Raw genomic sequence first — 15,675 nt, forward strand, 5'->3', positions numbered from 1 at the left:
TTTAAGAGGAAAAAATACAATCTGCTATATTAAGGTTGAGGTTATACATAAAAATTGGTTGGAACCAGAAATGTTTGATTTTTTTTTGTTTAAAAGACCACTAAAAGGTTCTTGCAAAAGCTTCCAAATGCTGCTTTTTTGTCAGCAGCTGCTGATCAGTGTATTCGAACAATACAGTGTCCAGGAGTGAGGAAAGGGGGAGGGTATTCCTCCACCCACCTAATTTGTATGTATGGAAAGCTTAAAGGAGAAGTATATAAAAAAAAAAAAAAAAAAACTGATGCAGCATCAATCCAAACTAAACAATTACGTGCCGACTGATCACCCAGCTCTCGGATCCGCTCTGAGCACAGAGTGGTGACAGTCACTGCTCTCTGCTCTGCCCCTACAGGGCTCACTATAGTGCCAGGCACAAGGAGCATGAGCGCCTGGCTCAGGCGAGAGGTTGAGCCAGCTAGCAATTAGGAATCTGGGTAGATCCTGACCCCATCTGATAGCTGCTGCCCAAGGCTCAAGACTTTAAGGATAAGTTCACTTTTGTTTACTTTTGCAGGTAATAAAATATGCATTTATTATTTTTTTTTGTTAGGGACCTGTAAAGTATTGCAGCAGATTGTGGCTTTAATTCAATTTTCCTGCAGACCGTCTGTGTAGCTGTCTGCCGTACCTTTGATGCAGGCAGTTGCACTCACAGGCATCTTAGTAAACTACTTAGAGCGATCAACACTGCTCTGATAGTTCATTGAGAACTACAAGCCGACTGCTGCAAAGGCTGTTGGGACTTGCAGTTTTCCCATTAACAGAATACTGTGAATGAAGGAAGTGGCCGGGCGCAGAAGATCCCCCCCCCCCCCACTAGCTGTCAAAACTGGGACTTAGTGGGGGATGTGGGGGCCAATGCATTTGTAACACATCAAATGTTACATCCTGAATATGTTTGTAACTTGTTTTAAAAGGTGAACTTATCCTTTAACTTCCTAGTGTTTTCTGTGACTCACTGTAAATGTTTGCATCTTTCTCATGTGATCAAACAAATAGACTCAGACTTGAGTTTTTCCTTAACCACTTGCCGACCGCCGCACGACTATTTACTGCGGCAGTCAGCCCCGTTCAGGCAAAGTGACGTAGGACCATGATGCTCATTCCCGCCGGTCTGGTAGCGCTTGAAATAGTCCTTGACAACCAGCTGCTTTTATTACCTGTGAGTCACACTACTGTACCGGTAAATTTAGTTACCAAAATGTCCAAACGTTGGTACAGTAGTGCAGAGGCTTATAGTATACTGACCATGTCAGATGAGAGCGATGGGGAAGCCTCACTGGCAGTTTTAGGGTCAGTATATGAACCTGATGACAGCAGCGGCTCCCTGACGGATAGCTCCGACGACGGATGGGTCGCTGTTAGACCCAGGTGTACCCGACCCCATTCTGGAATTGTTGAGATGCAGGAATCGCAGGGTGCTCGTATGGAGCAGAGTGTCGGTACTAGTGCCGCTCATCCTTCTGGCGGCCTGGCAAGCGCCGGCGGCCTAGTACACCCTGGACCTAGTACAAACAGCACTGCAGTAACACTTAGTGACGTGGCGAGTCCCAAAAGTGCAGTTGAAGCTGGTGCGGTGGCTAGCACGAGTAGTGGCCCGCAACCACCCCGTATTCTAAGACAGGCCCGTAGAGCCCATAGTGCCCTCCCTGATGCGCTGGCATATCCCAATTGGTAACCCCCTGATTCTACAGCGCCAGTACTTTCCCCATTCACTGCCCAACCTGGAATCCACGTAGAGACAGCTGGTTTTATGCCCCTGAACTTTTTTGAGCTGTTCTTCACGGAAGATCTTTTCAGATCTATTGTGGATCAATCAAATTTATATGCACAACAATTTATCGCCGCCAACCCAAATTCGCCCCTTGCCAGACCATTCGGCTGGAAATCTATAACGGTTTTAAAATCTTTCTGGGCCTTTCCCTCAACATGGGCATAACCAAACAGTGAATTGCGGCTATATTGGTCCACTAGCCCACTTCACCATATGCGCATGTACTCTGCCTCCATGTCCAGGATGAGATACGAGCAAATTCTGCGATTTATGCATTTCAGCAACAATGAAATCTGTCGTCCTCCGGGGAGACCCTGCATATGATCGGCTCCACAAAATTCGGCCCCTCCTAGACCACTTCAATCAGCGGTTTGCAGCCTTGTTTACACCCGAACAAGTTGTCTGCATTGGCGAGTCCCTGATTAAGTTTACTGGCCGTCTTTCTATGAAACAGTACCTCCCCAGCAAGCGTGCCAAGTACGGGGTTAAGCTGTACAAGCTCTGTGACAGGGCCACAGGCTATACAGTTAGTTTCCGGGTCTATGAGGGAAAAGATAGCACTGTGGAGCCCCCCCGACTGCCCAGACTACATGGGGAGCAGCGGCAAGATAGTTTGGGACTTGGTGTCACCCTTATCCGGAAAGGGGTACCATTTGTACGTGGACAACTTCTACACAAGCGTGCCACTATTTAGTCATCTTCTTGAATTAGAAATTGGCGCATGTGGCACTGTGCGACCTAATCGCCGGGGCTTCCCCCAACGGCTTGTAAATTCTCATCTTAGTTGGGGGGAGAGAGCCTGCTTGAAAACGGACAAATTGCTTGCAGTGAAGTGGAGGGATACACAGGATGTTTTCGTTCTGTCCTCCCTTCACGCAGACACGGCGATCCAAATTCCTACGGCAACTGGCGTTATGGAGAAACCCCTCTGTGTCCACGACTAAAACCTTAATATGGGAGGGGTGGACCTTAACAACCAGCTTTTGGCGCCGTATTTAGTTGCCCGTAAAGCCAGACGCTGGTACAAAAAAGTGTCTCCAATAGGCTATGCTGAACGCCTTTGTCCTATACAGGGCGTCAGGACAAACTGGATCCTTCCGAGAATTCCAGGAAGCGATCATCCTTGCCTACCTGTACCCAGGAGGTATGCCTGCCCAACTTCCCCTTCCAGATGCAGTGAGCCGGCTGTATGAGAGACATTTTCCACATGTCCTCCCGCGTACCCCTACCCACCCCCAAAGAAGATGTCTGTAGCAGGCGCGGATTTAGGCTTGACACCCGCTATTATTGTCCCAGATGTCCTCACCAACCTGGTCTCTGCATCGGGGAATGTTTTGAGCGCTACCATACACTAGTAGAGTATTAGTGTAGGGTACAGCACAACATTTTGAGAGACCCAAGCTGGAACATCGCAGTTCACAAAAAAAGTATTCCAAAAAAAAAAATCCAAAAACAGTTGTCGTGTCAGTCATTTTTTATGTTCTCCTACTCTTCCTACTGTACTTTTACTGTACTTTGTTTTTCATTCTTTTGTTAACCTGTTTCTCTTGCAGGTACCCGTCCGCTGCCACATTAATTATATATATTCTGACACAAACAGCGTTTGCGCACAGCATATATGGATACCTCTGATGGCAGCAGCTCTGGATCGGCTGATTTCAGCACTGCAGTTAAAATACCTTTAGGTATACGTGGAATATTGTCATGTATACCCACCATTAAATTCAGTGGGTTTTTCTCAGGCTCTCCTGTCCCACCGGTTAACCAGAGAGTGCAGCCGGTGGTTTAATTATCTAACCATAGAGCTGATTGGAGATGAGAATGGCTCCAATCATCTCTATGACCTAAGATACCGGAAGCTACGAGCATTTCATGACTTCTGTTTCGTCAGAAATAAACAGCGCCATTGGGAAAGTATTTTATCACACCAATTTTGGTGCGGTCAGATGCGTTAAGGTCAGAGGAGAGATCTAGAGTCTAAAAGACCCCATTTTTTTTTTTAAGAGTACTTGTCACTACAGATTGCTATCATAAGGGATATTTAAATTCACTGTGATAACAATAAAAATGATTAAAAAAAAAAAAATGAAAGCAAAGGTGTCAAAATAACAGAAAAAAAGCAGAAAAAAAAATCAAGCCCCCCCCTGTCCACCTGTGCTTGCGCGCAAAGGCACACGCATGCGTTGGTCTAGTGTCATATGTAAACCGCAATTGCAGCATGCATGTGAGGTATCGCCGCGAATGCCAGGTCGAGTGCAGTAATTCTTGCAGTAGACCTCCTCTGTAAGTCTAAAGTGGTAACCTGTAAAGGCTTTTAAAAATGTACGTAGTTTGTTGCCGCTGCACAGGCGTGCGCAATTTTTAAAGCATGTCATGTTTGGTATCTATGTACTCGGCATAAGATCATCTTTTAAATTTTACCAAACAATTTGGAATTATATAGTGTATTTGTGCAATAAATTTAAAAAATATATTTTTTTTTTCGCAGAAATTGCGTTTGGAAAATCTGTGCGCAAATACTGTGTAACAAACAAATTTGCAACATCCACCATTTTGTTTTATAGTGCCTCTGCTTTAAAGAAATATATAATGTTTGGGGGTTCAAAGTAATTTTCTAGTAAAAAAAAATGTTTTCATGTAAACAAAAAGCCACAGAAAAGGCTTGGTTTTCAAGTGGTTAGAAGAGTTGGTGATGTGTGGCTAAGATTGAGCATAAAATGCCAGGAAAAGTTTTGAAAAGTAGACACCCAAAGCTATTTACTGAGAGACCTATTGAGTCCATGGAGTATTTTATATTTTGCCCTAAGTTTCGGGAAGATGACAATTTGTTTTTTGTTTTTTTTTGTTTTTTTTTTTTTACACAAAGTTGTCATAGGTGAGATCAACAATTTAAGCCCTTAGAAAGCTAGAAGGTGCGGATTGGTTTTCCGGGTCCTGTACACGGCTAGACTGCCAAAAAGTCTCACACATGGGGTATCTCTGTACTCAGGAGAAGCAACAGAATGTATTTTGGGGTGTCATTTCACATATACCCATGACATGTGTGAGCATTATATCATTTACTGACAACTTTGTGTAAAAAAAACAAAACAAAAAAAAATAATTTTCCCGAAACTTGTGGCAAAATATAAACTATTCCATGGACTCATCATGCCTTTCAGCTAATAGCTTGGAGTGTCTACTTAGCAAAATGGAGTCATTTGGGGGGGTTTTGTGCTATCTTGAGATTTCAGGGCCTCTGAAACTGTGACAGGTAGTGCAGAGGTAAAGTAAGCAATTTACGCCATTAGAAAACCTGAAGATGGGGATTGGTTTTCGGGGTCCCGTACACAGCTAGGCTCCCAAAAAGTCTCACATATGTGGTATCTCTGTACTCAGGAGAAGCAGCAGAATATATTTTGGGGTGTAATTACACATATACCCATGGCATGTGTGAGCAATATATCATTTCAATGACAACTTTGTGTAAAAAAAAAAAAAAAAAAAAAAAAAGAGCTTAACATGCCTCTCAGGACATTCCTTAGAATGTCTACTTTCCAAAAAGTGATAGTTTTTGTACTGCCCTGCCATTTTAGCACTTCATGAAATGAGATAGGCAGTCAAATTAAAGCTGCGTAAATTTCAGTATTTACACCGTAGTTTGTAGACGCTATAACTTTTGCGCAAACCAATAAAAATACGCTCATTGAATTTTTTTTTGTCAAAGACATGTAGCTAAATACATTTTGGCCAAAAAATATGACATAAATTGAGTATATTGGATATTGTTTAAAAGGCAAAGTTAAAAATGTCATTTTTTTTCTCAAAACTTACGCTTATTTTTTATTATTCTCGCAAAAATTAAAAAGCGCAGAGGTGAGCAAATACCACCAAAAGAAAGCTCTGTTTGTGGGAAAAAAAGGACGTAAATTTAGTTTGGGTACAGCGCAATTGTCAGTTAAAGTCACGAAGTGCCAAGTTGAAAAAAGGGGTCTGGTCAGGAAGGGGGTAAAATCTTCCGGGGCTTAAGTGGTTAAAGTTTAAAATTATACATTATTCTCTCTTTAAAATATTTGGGAAAATCTGCAGCCTTTAAAGATTTTCCTCAGGATTGAGCCGTTTATGCCCTTCAGATTTACAGGTGGCAAGTTTAAACTCAAGCTGTACATAGAATGATAAAATACTCTTAAGAAGAAAGGGTGGTGCTCCCCAACCCATTGCATTCGTATGTAGATGAATGTAGCCTCAGCCAGAGTCACTCCACACACGTCCCTCTGACTTGTTTCGCCCCAGTGAGCTGGGCAAAACATGTCAGGGAGACATCGCTGAAGTGACGCTGGCTTAGGCCACATTCGTCTACATACTAATGCATGGGGTTGGTGAGCGGCGCCCTTTCTTCTTTGATATTGCTCTTACACCTCTGGTGCACTGACACCAGCTCCCTTCACTGCAACTGGCGTGGAGATCTTGGTTTCAGCCTAGAGTGGCACTGCAAGTTTCATGTGGCTAAAATCCTTGTTAACCAAATGCTCATGACTTTAAAATAAGTAGTACAAAGAATCTTTTCAAAGAATTACAGGTAAAACCCATATAATTAAAAAAACATATTTATTACAACACTACACTACTACTACAAATTCATTAGCTGCACCACTCTGAGTGACTGTAGATTTAGCCCCTGTTAACATTGGCACGATTTAACATTTGACTGATTTCCAAAAGTAGTTCCTGCGCTACTTTTCGTGACTTCAGGAGCGATTTCAATAGACATATGTGCATGAACCCACACAGATGTGTTTTAAATCGCCCCCGAACTGACACTGAAATGCATCTTTAAAATCTTGCAAGTACAGCTGAACTCGCAGGATTACAAACTTTCGTTTAATGTGAACGAGGGCTGAATTTTACAATATGAGTGCAAAAGGATTTTTAAGTGAAGATATCCAGCCCAGACATTATTTTCAATAGTAGCCTATTATGGATTAACTGTCGTCATTCATGGTTGTGACTCTCCTAACACAGGAAGTGCTCACATAGGTTTTCTCATGACTTTGCACAGTCCTATATAGTGCCAGTCAGAGACACGCATGCCTTTTGAATAACACAGCAGTTCCAGAATAGAAAGCTTCTCATTGCTGCATAATGTGTCAGGCTATGCTATGGTAATTCACTGGAACCTGAAAGTGGGTGCAACTTGTATGCCTATTATTTATATATGGCTTATAGTTGTCAAATTGTTACTCTTTCAGGTGTAGGTAAAAAAAGGTAATTTTGAAATTGATGTTGGCAACACATCTCAGAAAACTTGGGACAGGGCAACAAAAAGCTGGCAAAGTGGTAGTAACCAAGAAGAGCTGGAAGAACATTTTGCAACTAGTTAGATTAATTGGAAACAGGTCAGTAACATGATTGGGTATAAAAAGAGCATCTTAGAGAGTCTGAGTCTCTCAGAAATAAAGATGGGCAGAGGTTCACCAGTCTGTGAAAAGTTGTGTCTAAAAATTGTTGAACAATTTCAAAATGTTCCCCATCGTAAAATTGCAGACTTTAAATATATTATCGTATATAGTTATAATAATATAACTATATATGATATATATTATCACAGTACATAATATCAAAAGATTCCAAGAATATGGAGAAATCTGTGTGCAAGGCCTAGACACAATATTGGTTGCCCATGATCTTTGGGCCCTCAGACTGCACTACATAAAATACAGGCATGATTCTGTGATGGACATCACTGTATGCGTTCAGGAATGCGTTACAAAACATCACTGTCTGTGAACACAGTTTGCCATGCCATCCAAAAATTCAAGATAAAGCTCGATCATACAAAAAAGTAATATCTAAACATGATCCAGAAATTCTGCAGTTTTCTCTGGGCCAAAGCTTATTTAAAATGATCTGTTGGCAAACTGGAAAACTGTTCTGCGGTCAGACGAATCAAAATTTGACATTCTCATGGGTGCTGCATCTTCCAGGCTAAAGAGGAGAGGGACCTCCTTGGATGTTAACAAGTCCCAGTTCGAAAGCCTGCATCTCTGATGGTATGGGCTGTATTAGTGTGTATGGAATGGACCACTTTCACCATCAAGGCTGAAAGTGATATCTAGGTTTTACAGCATCATATGCTCTCATCTAGATGGTGTCTTTTTCAGGGAAGGCCTTGCATTTTTTCAGCAGGACAATGCTAAACTGCATAATGCATCTATTACAACACCATGGCTGCTTAGTAGAAGATTCCGGGTGTTAACTGGGCTGCCTGATGTCCAGACCTTTCACCAATTGAAAATATTTTGGTGCATCTTGAAACAAAAAATACAGAAAAGCAGCCCCAGGACTGTTGAGCAGTTAGAATACTAAATCAGGAAAGAATGGGACAACATTCTTCTCCGAAAACACCAGCAACTGGTCTCAGTTCCTAGATGTTTACAGAGGTTAAAAGAAGGTGGATTGCTACACTGTGGTCCTTAACTAGTTCCCACCCATACATGTAAAAAAAAAAATTGGCCGTTAGACTTACCGGTAACTGTTTCTATGAGCCTTCCAGGACGGCAAACATATGAGAGATGATAGGCTCCTCCCTACAGGAAACACAATCCGAACACAGCTTAAAAGGCCCACCCCTTCCCCTTGTCCCTCAGTTGTAGAAAAAGGAGTTTCTCCAACCGAAACACAAGGGATGCACAATCACTTAGGTACTTAACCTATAGTACACATTCTTTTCTCACCCCTTTTAACAGGGCGGGAAGTAGGCCTGCTGTCCTGGAATGTTCGTAGAAACACCGTTACCGGTAAGTCTAACGGCCGGTTTTCTCCTCTCACCTTCCAGGACGGCAAACGTATAAGAGGATAATAAAGTAACCACAGGCCTACCTTAGGGTGGGACCACTGCCTGCAAGATCTTCCTGCCAAATGCCAGGCTTGCAGCGCGTTTTACCTGATGCAGATATCTTGGAACAAGAGGCTGATCAGCAGGTTTGTCCCTCCGAAGTCTCTGCCTTGGATGCAGGACCTATCTGGAGTGGAACTTAAAGATGAAATTGGAAAAACCTGTGAAATCAGTAGGTTAGCAAGATTGACTAAATAATTTAGCAATCCTAATCTATCCTGCCTGTACCCCTTCTTAGGGCCACTGACAGGACTAATCCAAGACTTGTTCTGTGAAACAAAGACACTACTTTGATTAACCAAGCGGATCTGGCTTAAAGACTACTGTTCAGGAGCATGATTTAACAGGAGGCTCCCTGACAGACACCCCTTGCAGGTCCCCTTTAAATTACTATTTATCTTTCATAGTGATGGGTAAAGGGCAGCCCGTTTAGGGAAATAAATTAAGGTAAGGTTATTACCTGGGCTCAGAAGCTGGACTGGTATGTACCCAAAGTATACCAAACCTTAGTCTTCCCTCACAACTGAATGTTGGCCTGTCAGTTGTGAAAAATGCTCTATATACCAGAAAACTCCTTATACACCTGCCCGCAAATGCAATAAAATTAAGTGGAAAAGAGCTAGGTAAAATAATGTTTTTAACCATATCGTAGAGATCAGGTGTCCTACCTGATGTCTGGAACCATAAACCACCCCCTATAGATCTGTCAGCAAATGTAATAAAATTAAGCGGAAAGGAGCTAAGCCGATTCAATACCATTGGGTGCCTTTTGGTACTGAGGGATGCATTAAGGAGATCCCTACTTCAGAGTAAGTCCATAGCAGTAGTAGAACGCTCAAATTGGCTTACTGCAACCATTTATGCTAAGAGTTATATGAGGGATACATATAGAATTGTAAACCTATTGAGTTGGGTATACGGGTCGGATAAGTTCTGATACCACATCTTTAGGCTACAATACCCCTATGAACAAAGTTCTTAAGGGAAGAGGAGAACATTTTACTACCTCCTTCTAGGGTCCTACAACCCTACCAGGTTTTTACGCAGAGGGAAGCCTCTGGTATGTCCGAATGTAAGGAACTGCGTATTCTAACATCTGACGTTTCTGCAGCCAGAACTTCTGGCCCTTCCATTTCCCTGGGAATATAAGGTCTGCAATAAAAGTGATACATGTATAACTAATATCACACATATAGAAGATCACAGATTGTGCGTTACTGACGCACCGGAAAATAGATGCAGACAAAGGAAATCAGTATAGACAACAATGTTTTTCTGAAATGCAGTTAGATAGACCAACCCAGAAAAGACACAACATAAACTTCATAGTTGTGTATTTTAAAAGTGCACTAAGCTAGGGCTATATAATAAAAATAGGAAGACCCAGTCTTCACTGTTGAGTATTCAGATGCGCAGCCAAATGTAAAGACAGACACAAACATTCATGTTGTGTATTTCTGAAGTGTAGCAAGATCAGCAATAAAACAAATCTGAAGACAGAAGGGACACGAACTCCCATGCTGTGCATTGCTGATGCCCGACAAGGTACCTTCATATAAAAAAACATAACAGAAAAGATACAAACTCCTAGGTTTTTGCATTTCTGATGAGTAACAAGGTATAGTTATATGTCAGAAAGACACTAGACATCCATGTCATGCATTTCTGATTGTCAACAAGGTACAGTCATAACAGAAGACACTAACCATGTCAATGTTGTGTGTTTCAAATTGGCAACTAGGTATAGTCATATAGTGCAAATACACTGCTAACGTCAATGTTGCAAATATCTGATTAGCAACAGGGTACAGTCATTAATGATGCAGACATAATAGAAATGTCACTAGCCATCTTTAATGGTGTGCGTTTCTGAATAGTAACATGGTATAGGCATGCAACAGAAAAGTTACTAACAAAATTAAACATTTTGTGCAACTTGATAAGTAACTGGGTAGTCATAACAGAGAAGTCACTTAGCCATCTTTAATGCTGTGCATTTTTGAATGGTAACATGGTATAGCCATATAACAGAAATGTTACTAATAAAATATCAACGTTTGTGCAACTAGAAAAGTAACAATGTAGTCCTGACAGAAATGTCACTAGCAATCCTTAAAGTTGCTCATTTCTGAATAGTAACCTGGTACAGCCATGTAACAGATGTTACTAACAACCCTATAAAGTTGCGCACTTTGATTAGTACCAGTGTAGTTATAACAGAAATGACTCTGGGAACCTTTGTGCATTTCTGACTTGGCAGTCATGGTACAGCCAAGTAACCGACAGAAATGTTACTAACAACAATGTAGTGCATTTCTAATGTACAGAAGACTAAGGTGTAATAGAAAGACACCCCAACTTTCAATGTGGTGTATTTTTAGTAAGCAAAAGAAACCTATAGCCAAAATAAACAGAAAAGACAGACAACTAGTGTTGCGTATTTCTGATGAGCAGTAAAACACCACAGACACAAACTTCCACATTGTTTATTTCTGAGATGCAGCCAGACCAGGCATAAAGTCAGTCATGGTGAATTCAACTAAAAAATAGCCAGCAGAGGGCAAGCTTTATATAGGCATAGCTTGGACTCTAGATACTAAACCTTCTTCCACCAGAGGAGAACCAGGCTAGTTCTAAATAATGGAAGTCTAAGGTGGGTGCATACACCACAGTAGTAGTAGCTGTTACCCTGCCATTGTATAAGTAGGTGTAGTTATCCCACACACAGGTGGGAATCCAAGTCTCCCAGCATCTAAGGTCTTAACGAGCATAGACCTGGAGATCAATTAAGTCAGCCTCAGGAAGAGGTGGACACAATTTTAGCTTGGAGGAAATCAGACACCTGAAGGGCTTAACAAGCAACCATTAACCACTTAAGCCCCGGAGGATTTGGCTGCTAAAGGACCAGGGTTTTTTTTGCTATTTTTTACTGCGTGACTTTAACGGACAATTGCGCGGTCGTGCGACGCTGTACCTAAACGAATTTGACGTCCTTTTTTTCCCACAAACAGAGCTTTCTTTTGGTGGTATTTGATCACCTGTGCGATTTTTTGATCACGCGCTATAAACAAAAAAAGAGCGTAAATTTTGCAAAAATAACAATATTTTTCACATTTTTTTTATATGAAATTCCCCAAAAAAAAAAGTAAAAATCAAAATTTTTTAACATTTTTCGGCCAATTTGTTTTATGCTACCTATGTTTGGTAATAAAAATCGCAAAAAACGTATTTTGATTGGTTTGCGCAAAAGTTATCGCGTTCACTAACAAAGGGAAAGATTTTTGTCATTTTTGGTGTTTTTTTTTTTTTAACGCGTAATGGCGGCGATCTGCGATTTTTTTTTTTTCGGTACTGCGACATTGCGGCGGACAGATCGGACCCTTGACTGACATTTTTGACACTTTTGGGGGTACCAGTGACATTACTGCAGTAATCAGTGCTATATATATGCACTGTTACTGCAAAAATGACACTGGCAGGGAAGGGGTTAACTTTATTGGACAGGGAGGGGTTAAGTGTGTCCTAGGGTCGTGATTCTAACTGTGTGGGGACATTCCTATTGGTGTAAAAGCAAAGATCAACCGTTCTACATAGTAGAACGGACAGATCTTCACTTTTACACAGGGAGAACTGACAGGCAGCTTGTTTACACAAGCTGCTCTGTCTTTCTCCCTTCACAGGAGCGATCGCAGTGTGACTGGCGGACATCGAGTCCGCCGGTCACACGCACTGACTTGTCTGTGAACGAGCCGCGGCGGGCGCGCGCCTCGGCGGGCGCGCGCCCGCCCGCGATAGGCTCGCAAGTCAGTGACAGGCGAGTGACGTACCGATACGTCACTCTGCCTGGCCGGGGCTGACCGCCGCAGTATATAGTCGTGCGGCGGTCGGCAACCGGTTAAATACAGGTTAGTATATGTAGCTCTCTGTATAGAGGTTCGCACCCAGAAAACCATCAGAGTTGCAAAAAACAATGTTTCTAGTTCCTCAAGGGAGGGGCAGTAGCCCAAACCACCAGGGGTCACAATTAACTCTTACATACCAACTGATCTAACAGAAGTGTAAGGAGGAAACAATAGGTTGCAGCTTGTTAAGTTGTTACATTTAGCATGCTAAACATAGCAAGCAACTCCATAAGAAAAAAAGTTCCCCAAGGGTACCCCTTACTGTGTCTCCAACATATGTGGAGAGAATTTAGGATGCAGGCTTTTAAGAGCAAGAAGACTCTTAATAACCCATCTTGGAGATGCGTGCCAGAATCATAGCAGCTGGCCTAATATATTCAGATTATCTGGTGTGCATTGCTGACCAGGGAAAAATCTGTGGTATTACTCATGTAACTTTCAGGTTCCTGAAAACCACCTTACATTCCATTCCTTTAACCCTTTAGGAATGTCTAACTTGTTCAGTGGCAGAAATAGCCTGTAAGAGACTGTGTCTAACAGGTGTCACTCCTTCACTAGAATTACCCTTATTGATGTGCAAATAGGGTTTATAGTGAGAGACTGGCAACTTAATGTTGAAATAACCACAGCATCTCCTGATTTAAAAGGAAAATGTGGACATAGGTCTAACGGAAGCTTCTGGGTTACTTGTTCCCAGGCCTAAAGGAAAAGATAGTAGAACCCTCATTAAGGGAGGGAGTACTATGACATGCCAAAGAAACCACCTGGCTGCTATCAGGGATACTGCTGCTAAGCTCCCAAGGTAAAAGGAAATGCACACCACTGCTGTTTCCCCCCTTTCCCACAGCCACAGGGCTTGCTTTTCTATCCTCCCATCATCACATGGAAAGGAGGAAATCATACATTAACCCTGAGGCCTCCTTACCAGCCAGTTTCTTAATACACCATCTCTGCAAGAGAAGAGGAGATAACAAACAGATCACTCTTCCTGCCCCATAGTTGGCTACAGGCCCTGCTGGGGGAGAGCATGGGAACTACCAAGGATTAAGCCCAATACCGGTATTGGTCCCAAACCGCAAATAAAACGGCACTTACCGGGTTTCCGATCTGGGTTTGCCTGTAGCCACCTGAACCGACCTTCCCTCCTCCTTTTCCATGAGGTGGGTTGCGGCAGGCAAGCTTTGGTAGCTTTCTGTGCTCTTTCGGCCTGAGAGTCTGCCTTCCTGCTGCCATGCGGGTCCGGCGTCTCCTCCGTCTTTGCTTCCCTCTTCTGGGTAGTGATACGCATGCTCCGCCTTTCCAACACAAACCGGAAGTTCCAGTTTCCAAAATGAGGCTTGGAGCGCGCTTTCCAGTGTTGTTTTTTTATTTTTATTTTTTTGCTGCAAGAGCACTTGGAACCCACAAACATTTTTATTCATATATATAGATAGATAGATAGAGAGAGAGAGATATACAGATAGATCTAGATATATTTTAGAAGAGACCCTGAAGCTGTAAAGGTCCTTGCAATTTTTCAAACCCAATGCAAAAAAACACAATATATAACCCAATTTGTTGGTAGAAGATGATACACTGAGTAAAAAGATACCTAACATGTCACACTTTAAAATTTCCAACGCTCGTGGAATGGCGCCAAACTACAGTACTTAAAAATCTCCATAGGCAACGCTTTAGAAATAAAAAGGGGTAGGAGAAGAAAAGCAGCGCCACCTCAGTGTAGATTAAAAGGTTATTTATTACATAAAACAATGTAGTAACTCAGAGTAAATAGTTGATCAGCAAATGGTGATGGTTCATCTGTAACACTGCAGGGATGTTAGGGAAGTACACTTTGGCAACTGTGGTCCTGGCTGTGCTGGTGCAGTCCGAAAATTCCTGTTTCTGGCAGCTTTCAGTATCCAGGCTTACATCCAATAGTGGCAGGGGGGTGCTCGCGTTTGGAGCATGCATGCTCCTTCCTCAGGCGATGCCTATTGGATGTAAGCCTGGATACTGAACGCTGCCAGAAACACAGGAAGTGTCGGACTCCACCGGCACAGCCAGGACCATGACCCCCACAGTGTACTTCCCTAACGTCCCTGCAGTGTTGCAGATGAACCATCTCCATTTGCTGATCAACTATTTCCTCTGTGTGAGTTACTACGTTGTTTTTATGTAATAAATAACCTTTTAATCTACACTGAGGTGGCGCTGCTTTTCTTCTCCTATCCCTTTTTGTCTGTTGCAGAGTCCCTCTAGCTCTGTATGAAGCCTGCAGCCACCTCCACCATCCATCTCCACTAACCCCAGGGATTGAACTATCCTGCATACCTCCTAAAAAGACTACCTATAGCCACAGTTGAAACTTTCTTCAAAAGATCGAATGTACTTGACTCTTTCACTGGCGCAGGTCGAACGTTTGTATATGTAACGCTTTAGAAATGTTTACAGGTTATCAATTTAGTGTTACAGAGAAGGTCTAGCACTAGAATTGTTGCTCTTACTATAACGTTTGCAGTGATACCTCATGTGTGGTGCAAACACATTACATATAAGAGCGCAACATACAAATGCGTTTGCTTCTGCGTGCGAGCACGAGGGAATGAGTGTGTTTTTTGTTTTTTTGTTTTTATTATTTAGTATATTTTTACACTGTACCTTTTTTTTTTTGTTTTTTTTATTTTTTTAATCCCCTTTTTTCCTATCATCATAAGAAATGTAAACATCCCTTGTGATAGAAATAAGGCATGACCGGTCCTCTTTATGCAGACGTCTGGGGTCTATAAGACCTCAGATATCTCCTCTACCCTGGAAAGCATGAGATTAAAAAATACACATTGAGCTCTGCTTTCCTGGAAAAAGAAAAGGCAGTGTTTACAGCCTGCCAGGATTATAGGCTCTGCGGTAACTTCACTCTGCCTCCCACTGCCTGTAAAAGCATTACAGCGGCTAATCGGCTACATGCATTATCCAGATATCTCCACTTTGTCCAGGGAGTCTAATGATGTCCTACAGGCAGGAAGTGGTTCAACACTGTCCTTTCCCAACTTTTTTGAGATGTGTTGCTGCCATTAATTTGTTTTCTAAAAAAAAGGTACATTTTC

At 42.2% G+C, this 15,675-nt stretch overlaps 1 protein-coding gene and 1 long non-coding RNA gene across 5 annotated transcripts in view; both read left to right on the forward strand.

Moving 5' to 3' along the window:
- Window positions 1-15,675, forward strand: part of LOC309558193 — a 1,089,490-nt gene that overhangs the window by 709,932 nt on the left and 363,883 nt on the right. The gene's annotated exons all lie outside the window — the stretch shown is intronic.
- Window positions 1-15,675, forward strand: part of LOC309558327 (ubiquitin carboxyl-terminal hydrolase 22-A) — a 247,512-nt gene that overhangs the window by 219,005 nt on the left and 12,832 nt on the right. The window lies entirely within an intron of this gene.

The sequence above is a fragment of the Pelophylax lessonae genome (genome assembly GCF_965119305.1).
Source record: "Pelophylax lessonae genome assembly, chromosome: 6".
Classification (NCBI taxonomy): Eukaryota; Metazoa; Chordata; class Amphibia; order Anura; family Ranidae; genus Pelophylax; species Pelophylax lessonae.